The sequence below is a fragment of the Mauremys reevesii genome, linkage group 10, assembly GCF_016161935.1.
Source record: "Mauremys reevesii isolate NIE-2019 linkage group 10, ASM1616193v1, whole genome shotgun sequence".
NCBI lineage: Eukaryota > Metazoa > Chordata > Testudines > Geoemydidae > Mauremys > Mauremys reevesii.
Window position 1 is genome coordinate 61,742,126 of NC_052632.1, and position 23,796 is coordinate 61,765,921.

The following is a 23,796-nucleotide window of genomic DNA, read 5'->3' on the forward strand; positions in this document are numbered from 1 at the left end:
GGACACAGCCCAATTTGCTGGGGTGGGTCTTTGCTCACAGTTTGACCTATGAACTCTAGCTGAGGTATTTTCCCAATTTAATGCTTGTTGTTTATCTCATGTAATTAAACCTTTTCTGCTACACTCTGTGCTTGTGAGAGGGGAAGTATTGCCTCCTCGAGGCGCCCAGGGGTGTGTGTAAGATTTTCCCAGGTCACTGGGTGGGGGCTCGAGCTGGTTTTGCATTATGTTGTGGGGAAGGGACCCCTATGTATTGAACCCGGCCCTTGCTGCTATTGTTTCAGCCCGGCAGAACGGTTACATATCTAATAGAACTGGAAGGGACGCTGAAAGGTCATTGAGTCCAGCTCCCTGCCTTCACTAGCAGGACCAAGTACTGATTTTGCCCCAGATCCCTAAGTGGCCCCCTTAAGGATTGAACTCACAACCCTGGGTTTAGCAGGCCAATTCTCACACCACTGAGTTGTGTCCCTGCACCTCCTATGCCTGTGTCCCTGGAACCCCTAACCCTGTTCCCACGTGGCTCTGCAGCCCACCTCCCATTCAGAAACCTGACTCAATGCAGTCACCCCATAGCTCGTCATCCTGTGCCCCAGTCTCTCCCCCTCAGTAGCCCTTCTGACCCACAGACTGTGACTCCCCAGCAGCCCGAGGTGCCCTGTTCTGTCTGTCTAGTGCTGCTTCACCTGACCCCACTGTGAGGAATGCAGCCTATCCTTCTGGCTGCCCTCTCTTCTGGTGCGACAGCAGCCCCTGGCAGGCGAAAGGTGTAACTGCAGCGCCTCTCTAGCAGAATCTATATTCTGAGAAGAAAAAAAATCTGCACGGGGCGGGGCATGAATTCTGCACTTGCACAGTGGTGCAGAACTGCCCCAGAAGTAAACTCGCTAACAAGTTTGTACAAATCATCAACATGGAGATGAGATTTGAAGTACTTGCTCAGAGTTCTTGGATATCACACTCCTTTTAGAAAGTTCAAACAGAAAACTCAAGCTTCTGATATGCAGGAATACATCACTGTATATTTAACAAGTTCAGTATCAGTATGCATTTCATGAGGGCAGGCTGAACCCTAAGGTGTTCATCTATCATTATAGATATAACAAAGTTAAATAGGTCTCTACAGATTAATTAAGAAAAGAATTTAAATCAGTTAGTGTTTGCATATGTTTAGACTCCAGGATGAAAGCATTAGTATAAAAATAAGCCCTAAATGAAAATTCATGCTTATTTATTCATGCTGAATTTTGTATCAGAGGTTTAGTTCTGTAATACACACTTCATTGACTCTGTATCTTAGCCATGTCAAACTCTACTAAATCAGACAAAATACAGCATTCTTCTACTTCAATATGAAAAAAAAATAAAGCCAGACAATGCTGACTCATAACAGATTAAAAATCTAAAAAGCCAAAATTTTATAACCCCGTGTCAGTTTAGTGCTGGTAAAACTGATCAAAATCCTTCTGATTCAATATCTCTAGCCCCAGCCAGAGAGTACAGATGTCATCTAATACGGCAATGAATCAACATTTGCAGTTACTTCTCCAGGATGCTGACACATGGCACCCCAGGGCAGAGTATAAAAGAAGTTACTGCAAAGTTTAATACACTGCCATATTAAGCAGCATCTGTGTTCGCTAGTTGATTTATTATGTTCTCCTAACGTTTTATTATGTTTAAAAGAAATTTTAAAACGTCAAGTTGTATTTAAATATGACAAGGCTGCAGTAGAAACCAATAATAGCTAGGCAATTCATTGCCACTATGTCTGTCCTCCTTAATTCATACTGCTCAGCCATGGATCTATTTCAACTGCAGAAATTTAAAAAAAATGAGCACTAACTTTTCCCAGTACTGCTGCTTAAAATTGTTTGGCTTTTTGATGTTTTGTATTAGGGACATAAGTTCAATGGTGGGAATTTCAAAAGCACTCAAAACTGGATGCAGAATCTTTGGTAATTGATGGTATTTGACTTCAGAGTTAGGCCAGCACTGAGTATTTTTGAAAATTCTCACTCCAACTTATTTTTGTTTAAGTATTAAATTGTGTTATTAAACCAAAAAAGTATTTCCAGAACTCTAAAGACAGCATTACATTGGAATCATTTAGGGAAGTAACCCTTGGTGTTGAAAAGTGTTTTGAAAGCAGATATTTGTTGAGTTGTCCCAGTGACTTTCATGAGTAAGCTTTCATGCAATACCAAGGGTCAGCGGTGTTCTCTGTCTGGTTCTGTTTCTATAATCAGTGGCTTTTTAAAAAAATGAAACTAGGTGGTTACTCTTGCACTCTACCTTCCCCACTTTACCCAGGTTGTGACCGGCAACCAGATTAAGATATAATGGGGCGAGGGGTAGGGGGAAAGGGGAAACAAAGCCTGGACCCCAAAGAGTTTGAAGCATTTTCTTACTGCCAGCATCAAAGTTGGTTACTGGAATGTGAGAACGTTTCAAACACCAAAGATTGCACAGATCATTAAGAAAATGGACAACTGTCAACTTACAATTCTAGCCCTCGGAGAGCAGACTGAGGTGTGGAAAAGAAGCACTTCAAGCAAGAGTAGGAACATTGCATTTATTCGGGTAGTAGTAACAACACTCTGGTTCTGTGGAAAAGTCTCTCATCATCTGGACACCAATCAGCCGATGCATCATATATGCCAAATTCCAAACCCGGTTTCTAAAGATGTCAGTCATACAGTACTGTGCTCCAGCTGAGGGATAAAGCAATGAGGATGAGGAGGAGTTCTACAATTGCCTCCAAAAGTGTGATTGACAGCATACCAAAACAATTTATGCAGTGTCAGTCCCAGGATATTAGCGAGACAAAGCGGGTGAAGTAACATCTTTTATTGGACCAACTTCTGTTGATGAGAGAGACAAGCTTTCGAGCTTATGCAGAGCTCATCTCCAGGATGCTCCCAGCAGAAATGTTCTGGGGGATTCCACTGCGAACAACAGGATTGCACTCCAGTTGGAAGGGCTGGGATGACTGTCCTACCATAAGGCGAGAAGAGGACTGTACTGGAGGGCTGGAATACCATGAGGGACACTGAGCCTGTAGTTGCATGTAATATCCGGACTGTGCTGGGGGACATTGGGACTATGGTTGTGGGACCTTGTGACCCTAAGTGCACCTCACTGCCAGAAGGCAAGAGGCTCCCTGGTATCTTTCACTGAATCTCAGTTGGTGTGACCAGCTCAGTTTGGCCCAACTCACTAGTTTGTTAGGGTTTAGTCTTAGAAGCATCTTTTACTTGTGTTTGTTTGTAACCTTCTCTATCTCAATTCCTTCTCCTCCGTGTCACTTAAACATCTTCTCTTTATTAATACATTTCATCTTGTTTTATTACACGGCCATCTCAGTGCAGTGCTTCAGACTGAAGAGTGAATATCCTCAGCACATTATCAGGCTGGTGCTGTATAATGTCTCATTAAATGAGCAGCAAACTTGATAAGGTTTTGCAAATGCAACAGTGAGAGGGGCTGAGTGCTGCAGAGGAGACCGCATTGAGTAGACTCAGGAGTGGAGTGGCTGTTGATATCACCCAACAAGGAGTAACTTGTCCAGGCTGGTGGAAGCCAGGGTGAGGTCATTCTGTTGGAAGCAGGCTTTTTGGTTCCAGAGCTCAGAACCAAAGCTGCATAGAACAGAAGCACCCAAGATTACAGGGGAGGTGGTGACACAATCCCGTACTGGTCTGGGTGAACCCCCAAAGTGTCATAGATTTGTAATGATATATGTGCCTGAGACTTTTGTAATAAATGAACCCCACAAGGGTTACATTTGTACATGGCAAGATGCTCTGTACTAGTTCTGGGGAGTCTAATGGAGGGAAACGGAGGCAGATACACATGTCATGTTTCAGCCTGCAGCAGGAGGGCACTACAGGCAGGTGCCACCCTATCACAACGAACTTTAATGCTGAAGTAAAATGGGACAACCAAGGAGTGGAAAGAGCACTGGGAAAACATGGGTTGGGAATCAACAACTAGAACAGTGAGAGACTCATTGAATTGTGTGTGTGGTCTGATCTAGATCTTGTCAGCACCCTGTTTCCTCAAAGACTCATATAAAGAAGCATGAATTTTCCAGATGGCAAAATGAAAAAAACAGATCAATCACATCTGCTTTAGTTCAATATTCAGGTGATCTGTCCAAGACATAAGGGTATAACAAGCGCAGCAGATGTCAGACGCAACCACAATCTTTGCATTGCTAAACTGACATTAAAATTAAGATCAGTTTTAAGCAGAAAGTGATAAACAAAATCAACAGTATAAAACTGAAATCAAGAGTACTGCAAGAAATTCCAACTTGAACTAAGGAACAGATTTCAGGCACTGCCTGAGACAGAGGAAGACAAAGACTGGATCTGCAGAAAAATGGGCAGCACTCAGAGAATGTGATTTAGGCTACAGAAGTCATAGTTGGATATCAGTATAGATGGAGCAAGAACTGGATAAGCTAAGAGACAGGGCATCTCATTAAGGAAAGAAAAGCACTGAAATTAAAACACCTGAATGTGAAGACCAACAAAATATTGGAAAAAGCAAAGGAGAAGTACAAGAAAGCCATCAAAAGCAACACAAGGAAAGAACCAGATAAATTGAAGACCTAGCAGCTTAGAAGCAACAAGCTGCTGCTATGATAGGAAACCGCAGAGCTATTAACCAAGCGACTACAGCCATGTGTGGAAATTTCAAAACCAGGAAATGGGCCAATAAAATGCAAAGATAGAAAAATGCTACAACTGAGGTAAAACAGAAACCAGATGGGCAGAGCATTTCAAAGTAGCAACCAACAGCCCCAGCCCTACTGCAGCACCAGATTTTGATGAAACACAAGCAAATCTGATCAGCTTGACATTAACATTGATCCAAAGGAGATGTGAGAAGTACAGGCTGCAGTCAAGAAGCTTAAAAACAACAGGTAGTAGGAGATGATCAAATCACAGCAGAAATGCTAACTGCACTTCATATCAACACCCTAACATAACTGACAGAGCTGCTCAGTGAAGTTTGGGAAAGAGAGACCACTCCTGAGCAGCGGAAACATGGAATTCTTGTCAAAATCCCCCAACAGCATGATCTTACTGACTGTAATAACTGGAGAGGAGTTCCACTGCTCTCTGCTGTGCGATACTACACAGGATGAAAGAAACGATGGATGCCAAGCTTAGACAACAGGCTAGATTCAGGCCCAAGAGATCATATGTAGATGACTCTATGCATCTGAAGAAGTGAGGGTTTTTTACCCATGAAAGCTTATGCCCAGATAAATCTGTTAGTCTTTAAGGTACCACTGGACTCCTTGTTGTTTTTGTGGATACAGACTAGCATGGCTACCTCCTGATAATTGACATATGTAGATGAGATATTCATACTATGGCCTATCATAGAAAAATAGATAGAATGGTAGGCTCCCCTCATCATGAATTGTATTCATTTTTCAAAAGGCATTTGACAGATTGCACAGATGTACATTGTGGAATATTCTTCAGTCCTATAGAATCCCAGCTAAAGTCATCAATATCATCAAGATCATGTACTGAGATGCAAAGTGCTCTGTAAGGGTGAACAAACCAGACAGAGTGGTTCAACGTGGAAATGGCAGGAAACAGAGCTGCATTTTATCCCTGCTGTTTTGCATTGTCAGACTGGGTAATGAAGAAGTGAATCACTGACACATAGAGGTATAGCGTGGGTAGTTGAAATGTTTATAAGACTCAGACTTTGCTGATGACATTATGAAACTGAGTGACACCCCAAAAAAGTTACAACCACACAAAGACAATGAACCTGGCAAAAACAGCAGGCCAAGCAGGGTTCAAAATTAGTTACACTAAACCAAATATCCTTGAAATACAGATGTCAAGCAGTAACATCACATTTTAAAGCAAAAAATTCAAGAAAGCAGAACAGTTCGGCTACCTGGGCAGCACCATATTGGCCAACAGACCTCAAGAAGGAAGCACCGTCAGGGATAGGAAATGCATCCATAACATTCACTAAACTTGACAACCTATGAAAATCAAAGATAGACAGCACTAGAACAAAACAGAGGATATTAAATTCAAACAATTGTAAGGCTTGTCTTCACTATGGGGGTAAGTCAACCTAAGTTATGCTACTCCAGCTATGAATAGCATAGCTGGAGTCGAGATAGTTTAAGTTGACTTACCCCAGTGTCTTCACTGCTCTGTGTTGATGGGAGATGCTCTCTGGTAGACTTCCCTTACTCTTCCTGGAGAGCTGGAGTACCGGGGTCGAGCGGAGAGCGCTCTGCCTTTGATTTAGCGGGTCTTCGGTAGACCCGCTAAATCGATCCCTGCTGCATCGATTGTTGATCTCCCCATAGTGAAGACCAGCCTTTAGTGCTAACATACAAATGTGAGAGCCAGAGATCTATTAATGTTAGAAAACTAGTCACTTTCAAAAATAAGTGTTAGCAAAAGATTCTGGGTATTGGTTGGAAAGACTTCATCACCAATGAAGAGATCCAAGAAATTACAAACCAGCAGCTCATTTTCCATTAGAATCAGAAGGTTGGGGTCACGTACTTCAGATAACAACACAGACTCCCACATGAAGTTGTCAAGTGCAAACCAATTGGTGTGAGGAAAGAAAGGCAACCAAGAGAAATGTTAAGAAGAACCCTAAGCAGGGAGGGGAGGACGGTCAGTCACTCTTAACACCATAGAGCAGATGGTAGCAGCAGCAAACAACGGTAAGGACTGAAGGAGATTCGTTTCCACTATGTGCACCAATCAGCATGGGATGGATTTTTTTAAAGTAACAATTGACTGGTTTCCTTCCATATTTGAATTTCCTGCCAACTGACCTGCACTAAGATAACGTCAATATCTCAAGGTTTTTGGTTGAGCAACTTCCCAGATATATTGCACCCACAGAATGTATAAATTGAACAGTATACATGTACATGCATACCAGTGACAGTTAACTATTATTTTATTAGTGATGACTTTGGTGGTACTTCATAGCTACAAAGTTCCTTACCTGCCAAAGTAGTATGTCAGGACTTTTCTGCTCCCGTTGCTGAATGTTGCAAAGGGGTGGTATTCGGGAAAGATACTTTCCTGAATTAGCTCATCATGAAAAGGTTACCTTTCAAAATGAAATGACTGAGCAATCATTTCTATATCAGTGATACCATTTCTGAAAGTTCTCCAGCTCATTGTGAGATGACTAATCTAGAAATAGCATTTAAATATGTACTAAGAGGCAGTATAGCTTTTATTTATTATTTGTATTACAGTTGTACCTGAAGGTCCGAATGGAGATCAAGGTCCCATTGCGCTAGGTACTGTACAAACATGTAGCAAGAGACAATTGCTGCCCCCAAGAGTTTACAATCTAAATAATTAGATCCCAACCAAATTCACAGTCCATTTTGGTAAATTTCTCAGTCATGGGATTTTAAAATTCTTAAATTTCATGGATTCAGATATTTAAATCTGAAATTTCACAGTGTCGTAACCATGTGGGTCCTGACCCAAAAGGGGACTGTGGGAGGATGCCAGGCTATTGTAGGGGGTTGCAGTATTTCCCCCTTGCTTCCTCATTTCTGCTGGTGCCAGTGCTGCCTTCAGAGCCAGGCAGCTAAAGAGAAGCAGCTGCAGGCTGGGCGCAGCTTTGAAGGCAGCACTGCTGCCAGCAGCAGCACAGAAATAAGGGAGGCAATACCATGCCATGATGTCACCTTTAATTCTGTGCTGCAGCCTTCAGAGCTGGGCAGCCAGAGAGCAGCGGCTGCTGGCCAGGAGCCCAGCTCTGAAGGCAGCACTGCCGCCAGCAGCAGTGCAGAAGTAAGGATGAAATGGTATGGTATTGTCACCCTTACTTCTATGCTGCTTCCTTCAGAGCTGGGCACCCAGAAAGCAGCTGCTGCTCTCTGGCCACCAAGCTCTGAAAGCAGCGCTGCTACTAGCAGCAGTGCACAAGCAAGGGTAGCAATACTCTATCATGCCATCCTCACTTCTGCATTGCTGCTGGCAGCAGCATTGCCTTCAGAGCTGGGGGCCAGCCAGCAGCCGCAGAGCTTCCTGCAGCCAGGGGAGGTTCCTGGAAGTGGGTCTGACCTGGCCCTGGGAGCAGCCGTTGCAGGGGAAGAGGAAGCCCTGTCCATTCCCCCACCCCCATCCCCAGACCAGCTGGGACTAGCAGTTGGAGCCCAGCACAAGGTAGGCTCCAACTGCTAGTATGGCGCCCCCAGATCTGACACTCCTCATCTCCGGGCCCAGAGCTCAGGGATTAAAGGGGCCTTGGTCTGGTTCTGTGTGTGGAGAGGGGGGAGGTTGCCACGGCACCCCCTTGACAACAGCAAATTGGGCGGTCGCCCACATTGCTCACCTGTAAGACCAGCCCTGCCCCTCCAAAAAGTGACGCCCCCTATACCATGCCACCCACACTTCTGCACTGCTGCTGGTGGAGGTGCTGCCTTCAGAGCTGGGTGCCCCACCAGCAGCTGCCACTCTCCAGACACCCAGCTCTGAAGGCAGCGCAGAAATAAGGGTAGCAATACCACAACCCCCTTACAATAGCCAGATTTCATGGGGGAGACCAGATTTCATGGTCTGTGACTCATTTTTCATGGCCAGGAATTTGGTAGGGCCCTACAACAACCTGAGAATGGAAATGGAGGCCCAGAGAAAGGAAGTCACTCAGCCAAGATCACACACAGCAGGTCAAGGGTAGAGCTGGGAATAAAATCTGGGTTTCAAGCATCCCAGTCCCATGCCCTGTCTACTGGAGAATGATTGCAACAGTAGAACAGTACCCTGCACCTAGAGTGTCTATGCAGGCTATAATTCAGACATAATAAAAAGCTTCCTAAGCCTGTGCATCTTGCCTCTAAAATGTTATTGATCTAATTACATCTGATAAAGAAACGAAGATGCTGTGCCATTGAAGAAGAAAGTTAAAATTACCATTTCAAGAGTATAAATGTCCTGGATTGTTTCTTGATCTATGAAAAGTACATTCAGAAAGAAGGGGAAAAAATCCAAAAGGTCATCACAATGCACTGCACTGACATATTTCATAAAACTCACTAGACATTAGAAAATCAGATACTTCATTTTATCACAAAGACTGTAAACAAACAATAAAATACTGTAATGGAAATGTTGCATGCATCACTCTAGTTTGGTTTCTATAGGATTTCTGTCATAAACCCTTATTTTAGGGGTTGGCTTGAAAGCTTTACAAGGGGAATGAAGAAACCACAAGTGGGTTTCAGCCATAGAGTACAAGTGTTCAGAAAATTCTATATACATCTATTGGCAAATTTATGAAAGCACAATTATGACACAGATTGTTCCTTTTGCTGTTGATTCCATGTGACATCTGAATATCAGTGTGTGTGTGTATATTATTTACAAACACACACACACACACACACACACTTTACATTATATAGGTCAAATAAATCAATAGGAGCTGCACCCAGCTCAGCACCACTTCAAACAAAACCAATTAGTCAGTTCCCTAAACCTGGAGTTAGTGGCCAAATTTTAGACATTCGAGTTTGAACATTTTGGCTTGTTGCCTTTATGCTTCAAAACTATTAAAGATCTGAGTTTAAGAGGTGCTAGAGATATATTATTCCAACTGAATTCTAGGCTAGACCTGTGCAGGAAATTCCATGTTTATGCTGCTAAATGAAATTTGCTGCTAAATGAAATTTTCAAAGAAGTGTTTTGGGTCAATGAGACATTCTGTATTAATATAGATTTGGCTTTAATTTTTTATTGTATAAAAAAATTTCAAAACAAGTAATTTTGAAATGACAACTCAAAACGTTATGTTTTCTAAGAATGTCAAAACAGAACATTTCTACCTTATCAAAATGCTTTAAAAAAAGTTTTCTTTTTTTAATTTTTATTGTATTGATTCCTCTTCTCCCTTCCCCCAACCCACACCAAAAAATTGAGAGAGGACAGAAAAAAAAAAGAACAAAAAAGCATAAGGATTGGAAGGGAAGGAAGAAAGTGGGACAGGGCGGAGAAGGGTGAATGACATCTCAGATTCCAACCACTAGGAATTAATCAAAGGTTTCTAAAAAGTTAGAGCAAATCTTTTCAAGTTGCCCAAGATCCCTTCTCTCTGATACATTTCTTGCTCTTTCACTGCCATGTCAGCCAAGCTGCTGAGCTAAGAAGGCATTAGCCAAGACTGGAAGCAGTCTGATCTTCCATATAAGCAATATGAGTCATTTGAGTACAAGCACTGCTCTTGAGAACCAAGTTTTCTGTAAACTGGAGAGTTTCCAAGATGATAGGATCTGTCTCAAAACACACTTCTGGGAAGTAATTTTTAAAGGAGGTTTCCATTAACATATCAATCCTCCGACCTACTTTGTGTTGAAATTGACACATTCCCACAGAAAGTTTCAGTTTTGACAAAACAGCGTTTTCCAACAGCAAAACTATGTCACAAAAATTTTGATCACCTCTAGTGCTGGTTTCTTAATTTAATTCAAGACTTGTATTGTAACCTGCCTGGAACATGGATGCATTATTTTTAGATGTCTACAAGGCAACATGAAGACTTTGGTGCTGTTAATAAATAATGAATGAAAATCATGAACTTTAATATAAGAAAGATGTATCCTGAATGCTCACATGCCCAAATTCCATGCAACCATACATTTTAAAAGTTTGGGATTTTTTGTTTGTTTGTTTGGATAAAAAAATTGTTGTAGTCAGTGGAAAAACTCCTACTGATATCATTGATCTTTGTATCAGGCTCAAAAAGAAGCCACAACAATTAGGAGAAGGGAGCAATGTTTCCTTGTGCACCCAGGCTTTTCAAAGAGGTTCTTCAGACAAATTAATGATGAAAAACAGACATATCAAGCTAATGTTTCAGCCAACCCAAGCTAGCAGCTAGAAGGCTGTTACATGTTGCTTTGTTTATCTTATACTTTTGTACAGCTAAGGTAGATATTAAAACCTCTACAATTATTTGATATATTATGTCAACCAAAATCCTTTTTGTGTATAAACTAAAGTGTGGTTTATCTATCACACTAATGTGCTTTGTTTAAAATGAGCTAGTGTGTGTGACCAGAGGTGAAAGTAAGCCGGTCCGGTCCAGTATGGTGTACCGGCAAGAGCCAGTACACCGTGCCGGACCGCACCAGCTTCCGCGGCGGGGATTTAAAAGGCTCTGGGCTCCCCGCCGCAGCGGGCAGCCCAGAGCCCTTTGAATCACAGCTGCAGCTCCGGTGGCTGGGCTGGGGCTGGGATTTAAAGGGCTCAGAGCTCCCACAGCTGTGAGCAGCCCAGAGCCCTTTAAATCCTGCCCGTGGCTCCAGCAGCCAGCGCTGCAGTGGGGATTTAAAGGGCCTGGAGCTCCGTGGCAGCCGGAGCCCCGGGCCCTTTAATTTGCCCCTGAGCCCCGGGGGCTCCCAGCCACCTCTGCAGCTGGGAGCCCCCAGTTGATTTAAAGGCCCTGGGGCTCCCAGCCACAGCCAGTGCCCCAGGGCCTTTAAATCTTGAGAGGCCCCACCTCTTCCAGTTGAGGCCACACCTCTTCCAGATGAGGTCACCCCCCCCCTCAGGACTCCGGCAGTACCGGTAAGTCCTGTAAGTTACTTTGACCCCTGTGTGTGACCAGATGAAGGAATGTGTTTATCTTAACTCCCTTAACCTAGTCTGGAGGTTGAGAAATAGACCGTGGAAACTAATAAAGGATGTCTACTGAAATGTTATAATACCCAAGACTGGGTTATTGATAAGGATTGCTTATCACTCAATTATGCTCTATGCTTGATAAGAAGTATTTGTTATTGCAGATGTTTTCTGTAATGAATGAAATAATGACTCACAGAAAGATGCTTTAACTCATCAGAAAGTGCTTGTTGCAACAGATATTAATAATAAGAGCTGGATTAGAAATACCTTTAGTTTATCAAGCAACAGACACCATAAAAGAAATTCCATCAATAATTAGGTACACTGAGATATTGAAAACCAAACAAATGAAGGGATCAGTTGTGGGAAAGTAACTTTTCCCTCTCCATAAAAGATTTTTTGGTCTTATATCCTGTAAAAGGACAGAGATTTGAGGAGTTAGATTGGCAATGAACACAACCAGCATTCCACCAGTTCCAGAGTGAGGAAGCAGGGTGCCATCTCTTCACCATTCACAAAGGGTGGTAAAGTATAATTTCTTTCTGCATAGTGCTGTATTAATCTTTGACTAATAATCTTTGAATCAATAATTCCATTTGAGATAGCTATTTTGACATCTCACATTGTTATTAAATTCCAACACACCACAAAGTACCCTGCAGTATTTCCCTGAAGAAGGGTTGTCATGTGGTGTTCACCTCACACTTGCCCTCGCATCACTACATCATGGTGGAGAATGTGGGCATAGGCGGTCTGCCCCTGATACAAGGGGCTAGGGCAAGGACTGTGGAACTATTGCACGCATTCTCCATCACGATGTAGCGATGTGAGACTCACCCCTGCGGCACCTCCTGCTGGTCATCCTGGGAATTAGCTTGCCAGCCTCCGGAGCACCCTTTTCAGGCCGGTGTCTCACTACCGCTGGGCCCCCAATGTTGCTCCCAAACCCTGATTCCCCTCTCCAATGGGGTGCTGCCCCCAGGCAGTAACCTCACAGTGTCTGAATCTCCCCCTTCCAGGGGAACCCCCACCTTGCCTCAGTATATGGTTACTTCCCGGTCCACATCTAGCCCCTGTTCACTGGGGCAGATGGCAGTATATCAGCCATTCATCATTGGCAAAGAGAGTTTGGACCTGCTGCCTCTGCCTACCCTTGGGCTGCCCCCTGCAATCCCAGTACCTATTCAGCCTTATACTAGGCCTGCAGCCTGGGGTGTTTCCAGGCCAGAGCTCCCCAACTCCTCTGACTTTCCCCCAGCCCTGCTCCACCTCATGTACTCAGGTACGCTCCCCAGCAGCCAGGCCCCTCCCTCTCAAAGGCTAGAGAGAGAGTGTCTGTCCGCTCCTAGCCCACTGCCCTCTTATAAAGGCCAGCTGGGCCCTGATTGGGGCATGACCACAGCTGAGGCTGCTTCCCAATCAGCCTGGGCTGCTTGCCTCCAGCCACAGCCCTCTCCTGGGCTGTTCTAAGCCCTTTGTGACAGGAGCGGGTGACCACCCCACTACAGGTAGCCATACTAATTTGTAGCACAAAAGAACAGGTTGGACAATAGATTTTGATTCCTAGTGTTTTCTTGCTTGAATTAGTTATGGATCAAGTAAATTATTCAACACTTCGTCGTCATGAACATGACATTCAAAGGACATAGGGCCCTGAAGTTAGGCTTGTACATGACCCATTGTGAACAATTAAGGGAAAACCTTACAAGACCTACATAAATGTCTGCTGATTTATCATGAGCAGTGTGGCAAGCAGTTCTTTGATACGGTAATACAGGTAGTAACACCAGCAAAAATGTCAATATTAACCTTCTTAATAAAACCTCCTGCCCTTCCCCCCAATTTGAAATAAAAGGTACTTTCCAACTTACCTGGACTACAGGATATTAAGCAACTGTTCTAGAACATTTCGCTCACATAGGAAATGGGGAAACTGTCATGACAGTATCTGAGTACCTTCAAGTACGGCATTAAGCAATGGGACTAACAACTGTCACATTTGTTCTCTCTCTCTCTCTCTCTCTCACACACACACACACACACTGCACTCTTTATATTAGAGAAGGGAATGTCAAAGAAATACACACTGCACTTGGAACAGGAGGTTGTGAGGTTTATGGTGGTCCTTAGTTCCTGGGGGAGTTCATTTCACAGTGTTGATCAGCTTCAGAGAAAACTCTGTTTCCTGCACAACCCCAATGTTACCCTTACTGTAGTAAGCCTCATTGGGCAGGAACAAAGCTGTTGACCATGGTGGTCATCCCAGAGCTTTAGGCCATCTTTTGAAAATGTGTGTCTGCTCTGCAGGTGACTAGAAAAGATGTGAAGCAGCTGTCAAATCACATAGCAATTACCAATGAAATAGATTTATTATGTTGCATGACTCAACCATGGGGAAAAAAGAAACACGAGAGCTGGTGACAAGAGAAATTTTTAATGTTCTCCTGGAAGGATAAAAAACAGTTTAATCAGCCCAGCCCTCGAGTGATTTATACTGGCAGTGAAATTCTATTTTACACTGCCTGTAGTCACAGTGCTAGACTCCAGGTAAACATTCAGGGACATGTCCTGCATTAACTACAATGGAACTAGACTTAGGTATGCCCATTGCAGATCTGGTCACTCATTTAGGTGCTTCAGTATGGATTTAGGGGTGAAAAACTGCCCCTATTTAAGTCAATGAGATTTCTGACATTGGCTTCAATGGGGTTAGAACTTCACCCCAGACTGCCTAACTGTTGGCACTCCAGTTTGAAAACAGCTGACCTTAGTTCTTATAGGTCATACAGAAGGAGCTTGTTTCTTCATTTTTAATTAAATTCATGGACTCAACACAGCTGTCTTGCCTGCCATAATGATCTGCAGAGAAAATGAAAATAAGCTTCAAAATAAAACCTCCAGAGATCTCTCTCCCTTCATCGTCCATCTTTCCTGACATCAATTGTACTATCAGCCTTTCCGTTATTCCGTGATCATTTCTCTCAAATGCTTTTGTCTCTTTCCACCTTGAAATAGTTGGAACCAAAGAGAAGTTTGATGTCTCCTTCCAAGGAACATGAATTTGGCAGGTAAATTGTCTCCAGGCTGCCCTTAGAATTTTAAGCCAAAGCATTTTCTTTCTTTCTCTTGCTACCATGATACGGAATGGAGCAACAATGCAGTAATGCAGCTGAACAAATTAAAGAAACTTTATTGGGAGCCTCAATTTTCAGTTAATATCTTTTCTCTGCCCAGTTTGCAAACTCAATCAGCGATAGAGGCCAAAGTACATAACAACAGTGTCTAGCATCTCTGCTTTAGGCTTCGGTTCACTTATTCCCTCTTCAGTATGTCTGCAGGCTTGTTTCACGAAGATACTACCTTTCTAAAAGGACACAGACAAGCCATTTGTCATCACAGTGGGGCTACAGTATCTAGCACTGCCCTCTCGCTGTTAGTAGATCCTGGATTAAATGTTAGTTATCAGCTGCCAGGAACCATTTTTTTTTCTTCTGCAGCTGTAAAAAGAGTCTGTTGTCCTGGAGCACTTTGAGAAGCCTTAGGATTGTTTCTGTAACCAGTCATTCCGAGGAACTGTAAGGAATTGACATCAGGGTGCCCTAAGCCCTTTGTGGTTGTGGACGCCTTTATCTCTGCAGACCCTTAAACATGTTTACTCTCAGATTAGCAGAGCAACTCCTCACTGTGAGTCTTCACTGTGATATTGCTTCATCTGTTGCCGAGGATGGATTAAAGTCAAGGCTCAATATTAATTTACAGCCTTTTTCTCCTTGGGTGAAGGTAGCTTCCTCTTTCTTCAACTGGCAACTCAACAGCAAGGATTCAACTTGAAAAGTTTCTGAAAGTCAGTGCATTTTGACTAAGCACCCAAAAGTTTGGATATTTAGCAAGGATTATCTCTGTTATTCCAACACCTCAGATTCCTTCACTTCATATCTTGAGACTCTCCCCTATTCTCCATACAACCCCCCTGCCTCTGCTTCCCTTGAGCCATGCTCTGCAGCTCAGGTAGGTGTTTAGCCCTGCTACCCCCATCCAATCTAGAGCCTTCTTCATGAGTGGTAGGAAGGAAATCCCATTTTCTCCCCCCACTACCAACCATCCTTATATCTCATGCTCATCTTCAGAATGCAACATGGGTGCCTACTGCACTTCCTTGGTGCAACAGGACTCCACAAACTTCTTTATTGCATCCCACTAACTGCTTTCAAGGCAGCTTGGGGACTGGGTTGGTTGTGTCATGGCCCAGAGGGCAATAATATGGAGAAATCCCCGTGTATGTGGACTCCCATCTTTCATTCATCCTCACACGAGCCACTTAACTAGTAAGAACATTCATTATTCTCATGTGGACATTATAAATGAAATGGCTGGATACCACCACTGTATGATGGATATTTTGTTACTGCCAGTCTGAAATAACTGGCAGCCACACATGTCAGGCAAAGAAGTTGCCTTAAAATGCCTGGCCAAAGCTGTATTGCATTGGCTCCACCGCATTGAGAGCTGCAGATTTAGGATGAAGGAGATTGTGGAGGCCAAGAATTAATTAATAAAGGTTTGAAGGGATCTTAATGTATGTTAGCTAATTTAGCAGAAGTTAGGATGTGACCCTGCATGCTGTAAGATAATATGGTACAGAGTGAATTGTGTGAAAAGTCATTACGACCTTGTGAAACTGCAGTCTTGTTTTTGTTCTAGTATTGCAAACAAATAAGATAGCGAATAGGCTTATGTATAAACAGATGCAAATGTTTATCTTCAATGTCTCCAAGATTACTAACCATTGTCTGTTACAAAGGTATAAATGATTGTTATGAATTGCTTACTAATTGAGAGAGATCCGTCCGGGACAAGGGGCAACCCAGTTCCTGACACTCTCTCCCTCTTGTGTTCACTAGAGAAATTAATAAAGTATTTTGATTTTGCTGCACCCAAACAAAAAAGCGAGAACTTAGTTTTTCTTCAACAAGATAAACTCTCAGAACTATGAGGAAGGGTCCTACTGAGAGAAGTGGGGGAATGTTTGTTTCAAATGAGTGGGGATAAGTTCCCACTAACCTTCTCCTGCCTGACTGGGAATCTTCACCTGGAAACATGATGAGAAGGATTGGTAGCATCGGATTCTTGGATTGATAGGAGCAGCCTGCAGAGCAGCACTATTAGGTACTACCTAGTGAGGGATTAAAGAGTACTTCTAACTGCGTTTGTTTCTAACAGGGGTTGGGGCACTCTGGGTTGCAGGTGTGAGATAGACACTCAGGACTTCTGTTCCAGGGCAGAATTTACTGTAATGGGGAAAGGTTGAAGTTCAATGAATCGGGTATTTTGAACTTGCCTATTCAGCAGAGTTTAATCTGTGATTTACCCACAGTATCATGAACCACTGGGGGTTATGTTTTCACTGCACAGTTAGACCTAAGTGCGGAGCACTCAGGTTAACCTAGCCTGGGTGTGAGCATCCCCATGGCAAAGTCCAACCCACATTAGTTTTGTCAATTCCAGGAGAATCTGTCTGTCCTTCAGGGGGAATTGTGAGGGATTGGAAGGACTATCAGTTCAAGTTATTTCACCTGCAGCCTCACTGCAAACCTCACTTCCTAAGTTGAAGCAGGGCTCAGGTTTTCATTTATATGGCCCAGATGAATACAATAACCTGGGTTTAAAGCATCTCCACCTCCAGGTCAGCGTGTTTGGGTGTGAGTGGTAGGGGTGTACTTGGGTAAAAACCTGTGTAAAAGCCCAGGTTAACTGGGCAGTGAAGACATGCCCAGAGAGGCCTCATTTGTCATTACTGAAGGCTAAGTACAGCTAATGTTACAGGGCAAAGACATTGCCTATTTCCTTGAGCTAAGGAAATGCCCCCTAAAAGGCAAAACTATTAAATGATTGTTGATCATTATTTATGGAAGGAATTGGAGAGCTGCCTGTATTACTATACTCTTGAAATCCTTATGAAAAACAATCCTCTAATATCCAAACAGTTGGAGGTTTAATTAAATTAGCCATTTCCCTTAGCTGGCGCTTAGCACAAAGGAGCCTTGCCAAACTAAGAGGAGTGGTTAAGAGCAGAACTTGTCTTATTGCCAGAAGGTCATGCTGTTCAGCAGAATTTTAGGATATATTTGTAATCAGGAGTGACGGCCCGAGCTGCTGTTGTGCACTTTTTATAAGAAAGCCAAATTATTAGATTACCTGTGGTTTGTGCTTTAAATGGCGGCTTCTTAGAATGAGATGCTAGCGGCAGCCAGGTTTGCTGCACGGTGCATCTCTCAAATGCCTGCAGAAAGAGGGAGACAGGACAAGAATAGATATAATGATAAAGGGCACAACTCTGCCTGGATTTATACCCCATGCAATCCCCATCGATCTCAAAGGGATTGCACACAGTGTGGAAATCAGAGCAGCATCTGGCCCACAGAGCTTAGTGGTCTGAAATTCCTTCTCTACCTCTTTAAATAGGGAAGAAAGTAGATTAGAGACTGATTCAGGCTAAAATAAAAAGGGCATCCACTTTCTTTAGGGGTTCTGTACTTCTCTGAAAACTTTATATAGGGGATTTCTTTTGCCCTTCCTGGGAATTAAATATGTAGGTGTAGGGGGTGAATCTCACTGTAGTTTTAATGACAATGGTCAGGAAACAACGAGGATATGTGCAAACCGAATCAAGTAGCTGGGCTCCATTCACCTTCATGGCACGTCACACAGTTTCCATCCAAGCATTTTTAATGTGTCCATCACGACTCTCGAGGTGCTGCAGGCAATGATTCCAACCAGATTTCAGAAGCTCTGACAGATTTCAGGCATCCAGTGACGAGTGGCTGAAGAGAAGACTATGGTGTGTGTTTCTAAGGCTGTACAGTTCTCTTTCCTGAAAGCTCTGTGTGGAGAATGGGCGAACATCCGAAGGCTTGTGAGCTCTAGCTGATTATCGGGGGCTGGCTTGAGACAGGTATGGCGGTTTACCTTGTTCAGAGTAACAAGAGAAGGAGTTTCAAAAGGACATTCTGAGACATCTCTGGCCACTGCCAGGTGCAACAAGTGAAGGAATTTCCTTGAAGAGATGACCTATTTGGACTAGAGAACAGACACAATAACAACCAATGTGGACATTGTGTAGTGTTCCATTTGCTGAACAAACGCCAAGGGAGGAGGCCACATTTTTTTTCTAAATTGCAGGCTGGCTTCCAGTCTGCAGCAGGTGAAGCAGGCACCCAGACTGCAACTGAAGGCAATGATCACAGACAATCAAATCAGTACAAAAGCAGGAGTTGTCACAAACATTGCAAGTTGAGAGCAGGAAAGATAATAAGGGATAACCAACTAGGGAGAGTAAAAAGAGCAGAGAGCAAACATCAAGTCACCCTAGCTGCCAACAGGTAGCCTGTTCTTGGGGAGGAGCAACAGAAAACGGAGAATGGACAAATGACAGGCAATTCTGCCTATACCGTGAGATGACTGCATGATCCCTACTGCAGCCCTGAGGCTGTAGCAACCCTTGTTGCTCCTGCTTCCCTAGACAGGTCAATGCCCAGTGGATTTATGCCTCAGTCTGTGTTTCAGCCAAAAGCCCCACTCCACAGGGAAGGACATCTCAGTCCTTCTCTGGTGTGGCACTCACCACACAGTGGGTACACACACCTCCTGCATGGGCTCTCCTAATGCTGCCTTTCCCCTGTCACACAGTGGAATCAACACCAGTTCAGGTGCATCACTGCTATGGAGGAAGGGGTCGGATTTGCCTCTCTGTTCTGCACAATTCCCACTGGAGCCAAAACTGAGAAGAGGCTTCAGGTTTTAGCCAAAGCAAATGCATCAAGTCTAAAAAATCCTCAAACCTCTTAGTACAACGGATTCATAAATGCAGCAAAGCGATGCTAGTAAGGTATCAGGAAATATTTGACAAACATGAACACAGTAAAGGATTCAGCCCTTCTTATTGAGCTCCGCATGGTGATTCAACAGCTTCCACAGCTCCTTACTGCTAAATTATACATTCTTCAAAACAGTACTGGGAAGTTTTACAAATGGATATTCATCAACATGTCAGTAAGCTACAAACATCCAAGTGCTGACTTCATACCAGAAACAATAAAATACTGTGCTCAGCACTTCCCAAAAAGTGTTTCCAGGAGCTCTGACAGAGGAAAAATGAGGAAGAGAGCGATCTGCATGTCTAGAGAGACGACTGTGCTAGTAAAAAAAACTAAACTGGAATTTAGGGAGACAGTAGGAAATCTAGATGCAACCATTAAAGAGGAAAATAAAAGCCAGAGAAAATGCTACCAGTATGAATGTTCTGTCAAAATAAGCTGCAACACACAGATCTTGTCAAGAGACATCCTTGTAACCAGCTCAAGAAAATCATTTATATGCACATGGGAGGCTGAGTTAACAGATCCAATCATGGCAGAGACAGAGACCTGCTTCCAAGCGTTATACAGACTAGACGTTATATAGACTAGACGCAGATTTTATACAAATGGACTGTACCTGCCTGTGTTCTCAGCAGCTCTCTTGGACTGGATCCCTTTCTCCTTTCCTCAACAGAAGCCCTGATACAAAAAATCGACATTTATATAACAATTCAAGAGAAGGGTTCACTTACCACCATTACCTTCTCTTCATCAAAGTGCAATATCAACTTGCTGAACCGGGCTATAAAAACATCTCTCCTCTTAATATGTTTGCATATTGTATAAGGAATTAGACTTGGCAGTAGCACAATGTACAGTAAAGGCAGATACCCAAGCACCAATGGGGAGCTTTATAAAATCTGATTCTCCAAACTATGTGGTTCCCACATGTCAAAATGCAGGATGAAACCCGGAAAATAAACAGCCGCAAACAGTGGACAGGAATAGAGCATTTTTATTTTTTACACTTCCTAGTTCCAGCTGAGGCATTTAGCTATGACAGTGATGGGTGCCATACAACAGCAGCATTCCCCAGCCTTTCCAAGGCTGAACTGTTCCTCCCTGTCATGACCATAAAATCAGTCACATCTTCCTTCCACAATTCCTTGTGGCATTGCAGGCCTTTTTAAATGTATACATCTCACCCCAGCTATGCCTTCATGCCCCACATTTTGGGAAATGCTGTAACAGACAGATCAGGATAAGGGAAGAGCCAGATTCCCAAATAATATCCTGCAGTATTTCCAGCCCGACTTTTCACATTCAAACAGCCAGATTCTGATCTCAGTTATATCACTGCAAGATCAAAGCTATTCCACATTTAGGGCCCTCCAAAGCCCTCTGAAGTCAATGCAACTTCAGAATGCTATTGTTCTTCTCCAAAACATGCAAAGCCATTACACTATTCCTAGGTTCACCCAGAACAACATTGATGCTGGAGGTAACATTTTTCTGAGCATGAGCTCAGAGCATAGCAGTCTGACATTCCTGCAGGCTGGCAAGCAGCATGATAAGTGAAGTTTACAAACTAGAAGCCTATTGGTTGTAACTTAGAGGGGAAAGTTTGCTAAGGTTAAATAAGGGGAGATAACATTCCTTCTATAGATGTCATTATGTGGCCATAGGCAGCATTTTCCCATTTAAAAAATACACAACTGTCATCTGAAAGATGTTGAAAGTAGGCCAGTATCAACCATTAAAAGCATTAGGCTGACTCATTATACCTGATAACTGATCTGCCAGTAAACAGAACATGTGATTAAAGACATTGAGGTTACAGGGACACTTGAGAGATACTGAGATTACACTTCCATTTTATTAAAATTGCAGGAACACCAGCTTTACCAAGGGAACCTTCCTGTTCATTTCTTTTAGCATGTGTCTGGGCCAGATAAGGGATCCAATGCCATTATCAGAACAGGTACAGTCAAGGTACTGGAGGAACATGTGAATTTTGTTTTTCTAAAGACATTGTGTTTCTTTCAGCATTTGACGTAAGAATTGCAATAGTGGCAAACTATGTAAAATATAGTATAACATTACTTTTTGTGACTATAGACACAAATCGCTAGATTATACTTGAAGTCAAATGAAACCCATTACAGTCAGACACCGGCATGATACATCTGCTAGCTGATACTGAGCAGTAGGGACATGCTGGTATATTTTATTCCCCAGTGCCCATCCACTGAGACCCCAGTGATCTCATGCACGTTCTGACCCCCTCTGTCACTTCCCCCCTGGGATCAGCCCTCAATCCAATGCCTTCACAAAGTAGACACTGTAGAAACGATGGTTCCAAGGAGTCAGTGTTTCTGTCACTCATAATGTAATCCCTGGAAGTACTGAGTCTTTTCAGTGACAGAAAGGAACAGATGGCAACCACCATTCCCAGCAGGCAGGGAAAGGGGCAGGTGTCAGAACATCCATCCCAACCTGTAGGGCAGACATTGCTCTTCTGTTCAGAGTCACCTAGGTCTGCAAATAGCCACCTGCAATGCAAGTAAATAAGCAAGTAAAGATAAGTCATATAGTAAGGATATTTAAGGGAAGTCATGGTACTGATTATTATAGGCGCGGAAGCCCCCAGAGCAGATTCCCACACTTCGATGATTGTAAAGTAGTATACTCACCACCCGTAGAACCTCCTTGTGTCAGGACATGATGCTGCAAAGGGGCCCTCATCTCCAGTGCCTCCTGCTGGCCATCTGCCTCTCACTGAGTCTTCTGGGGTTTGGCCCTCTGGCAAAGTCACAAAGTTCAGTCTCCTTCTGAGGTACCAAAAGGCCCAACTGAAAGTCTAAACTAAACATCTAAATCATAATCTTCAGGCCCTCTCAGGCACCACTGAAGTGCTCTCACTTTTGCTACATCAAGGCCTTCCCCCCCAGGAGCCTAACCTGCTCCTGCCATTTGGCTTGCATGCCCCTTCCTCAGGAGCTGATTGAGGCACCGAGCCCAGCCTCTGCTCTGGGTTCTGACCCTGTATTAAGCAGCTAGATCTGCTTCTTCAGACATGCTGATCTTTGCTTGGGCCACTTGCTAGCTCCAAGTCCTCTCATGCTGATCCCCCACAGCCTGTGCTTAACACAGCCTCCCTTTGGTTTTCAGACTCTGGGTTCTCCCTTCACTGCTGAACTAATAAGTCTTCCACCCCTCTCAGGTTCCACTGAAGGTCTTTCACTGACCCTACCTCAGGGACTTCCTCACAAAAGCTTAAACTGCTTCTGGAGAGTTCCTGTCTTAACATAGTTTTCCCTCACTACTCTCTCCTGGGGACTCTAGCAGCATCCCCCAACACCCTTTGTAGGGCCTTAGCTCAGGGCTCCCCAATACAGGGAACTGACCTTGCTTCCTGTGTGTTCTCCTGCCTACAGAAAAGTCCTGCCTTCTTTGCAGTCTCTCCGCCTCCAGGAACCTAACTGGGTTCTCCACTCTATATAGTCTTTTCCCAACCATTTCATGGCTGGGGTCACTAATTATCACTAAGTTGCCCTATATCAGCTGGGGGCTAGCTGCTGGGTTACAGGCATAACTCATAGACTTAAGGTCAGAAGGGACCATTATGATCATCTAGTCTGACCTCCTGCACAAGGCAGGCCACAGAATCTCACTCACCCACTCCTGTAACAAACCCCTAACCTATGTCTGAGTTATTGAAGTCCTCAAATCGTGGTTTAAAAACCACAAGGTGCAGAGAATCCTCCAGCAAGTGACCTGTGCCCCACGCTGCAGAGAAAGGCAAAAAACTTCCAGGGCCTCTGCCAATTTTCCCTGGAGGAAAATTCCTTCCTGACCTCAAATATGGCTATCAGTTAAACCCTGAGCATGTGGGCAAGACTCACCAGCCAGCACCCAGGAAAGAATTCTCATAGTAACTCAGATCCCACCCCATCTAACATCCCATCACAGACCATTGGGCATATTTACCTGCTAATAATCAAAGATAAATTAATTGCCAAAATTAGGCTATCCCATCATCCCATAACTGAGCCTTAAAGGGCCAGTCAGCCTGTGACAATGACTTAATGATCCAAAGGTTTCCACCAGCACAGTTCTTTCAAAAATTATTAGACCATGCATTTCTGCAGAGCTTTTCATTTCAGACCCCAAAACAAACATTGCTGTGAGTTAAAGTACCATTACTCCCTTTCAAATGATGAGGAAAATGAGGATTAAATATGTGCCCAAGACCACATGCAAGGCTGTGGGAGTACCCA

General features: G+C 43.6%; 1 long non-coding RNA gene across 2 annotated transcripts; it reads right to left on the minus strand.

Annotated features, from left to right (window-relative positions):
* Positions 1-17,768: 17,768 nt before the first annotated feature.
* LOC120373885 lies at positions 17,769-22,993 on the minus strand. Of its 2 annotated transcripts, XR_005585786.1 has the most exons (5): positions 22,924-22,993; positions 22,210-22,318; positions 20,154-20,215; positions 18,349-18,626; positions 17,769-17,940 (listed from the first exon to the last, which is right to left on the minus strand). It is a non-coding gene; the product is annotated as an uncharacterized LOC120373885 (long non-coding RNA). The 2 variants fall into 2 exon arrangements; XR_005585787.1 differs by lacking the exons at positions 17,769-17,940; positions 18,349-18,626; positions 20,154-20,215 and adding an exon at positions 20,553-22,068.
* Between the last annotated feature and the right edge of the window lie 803 nt (positions 22,994-23,796).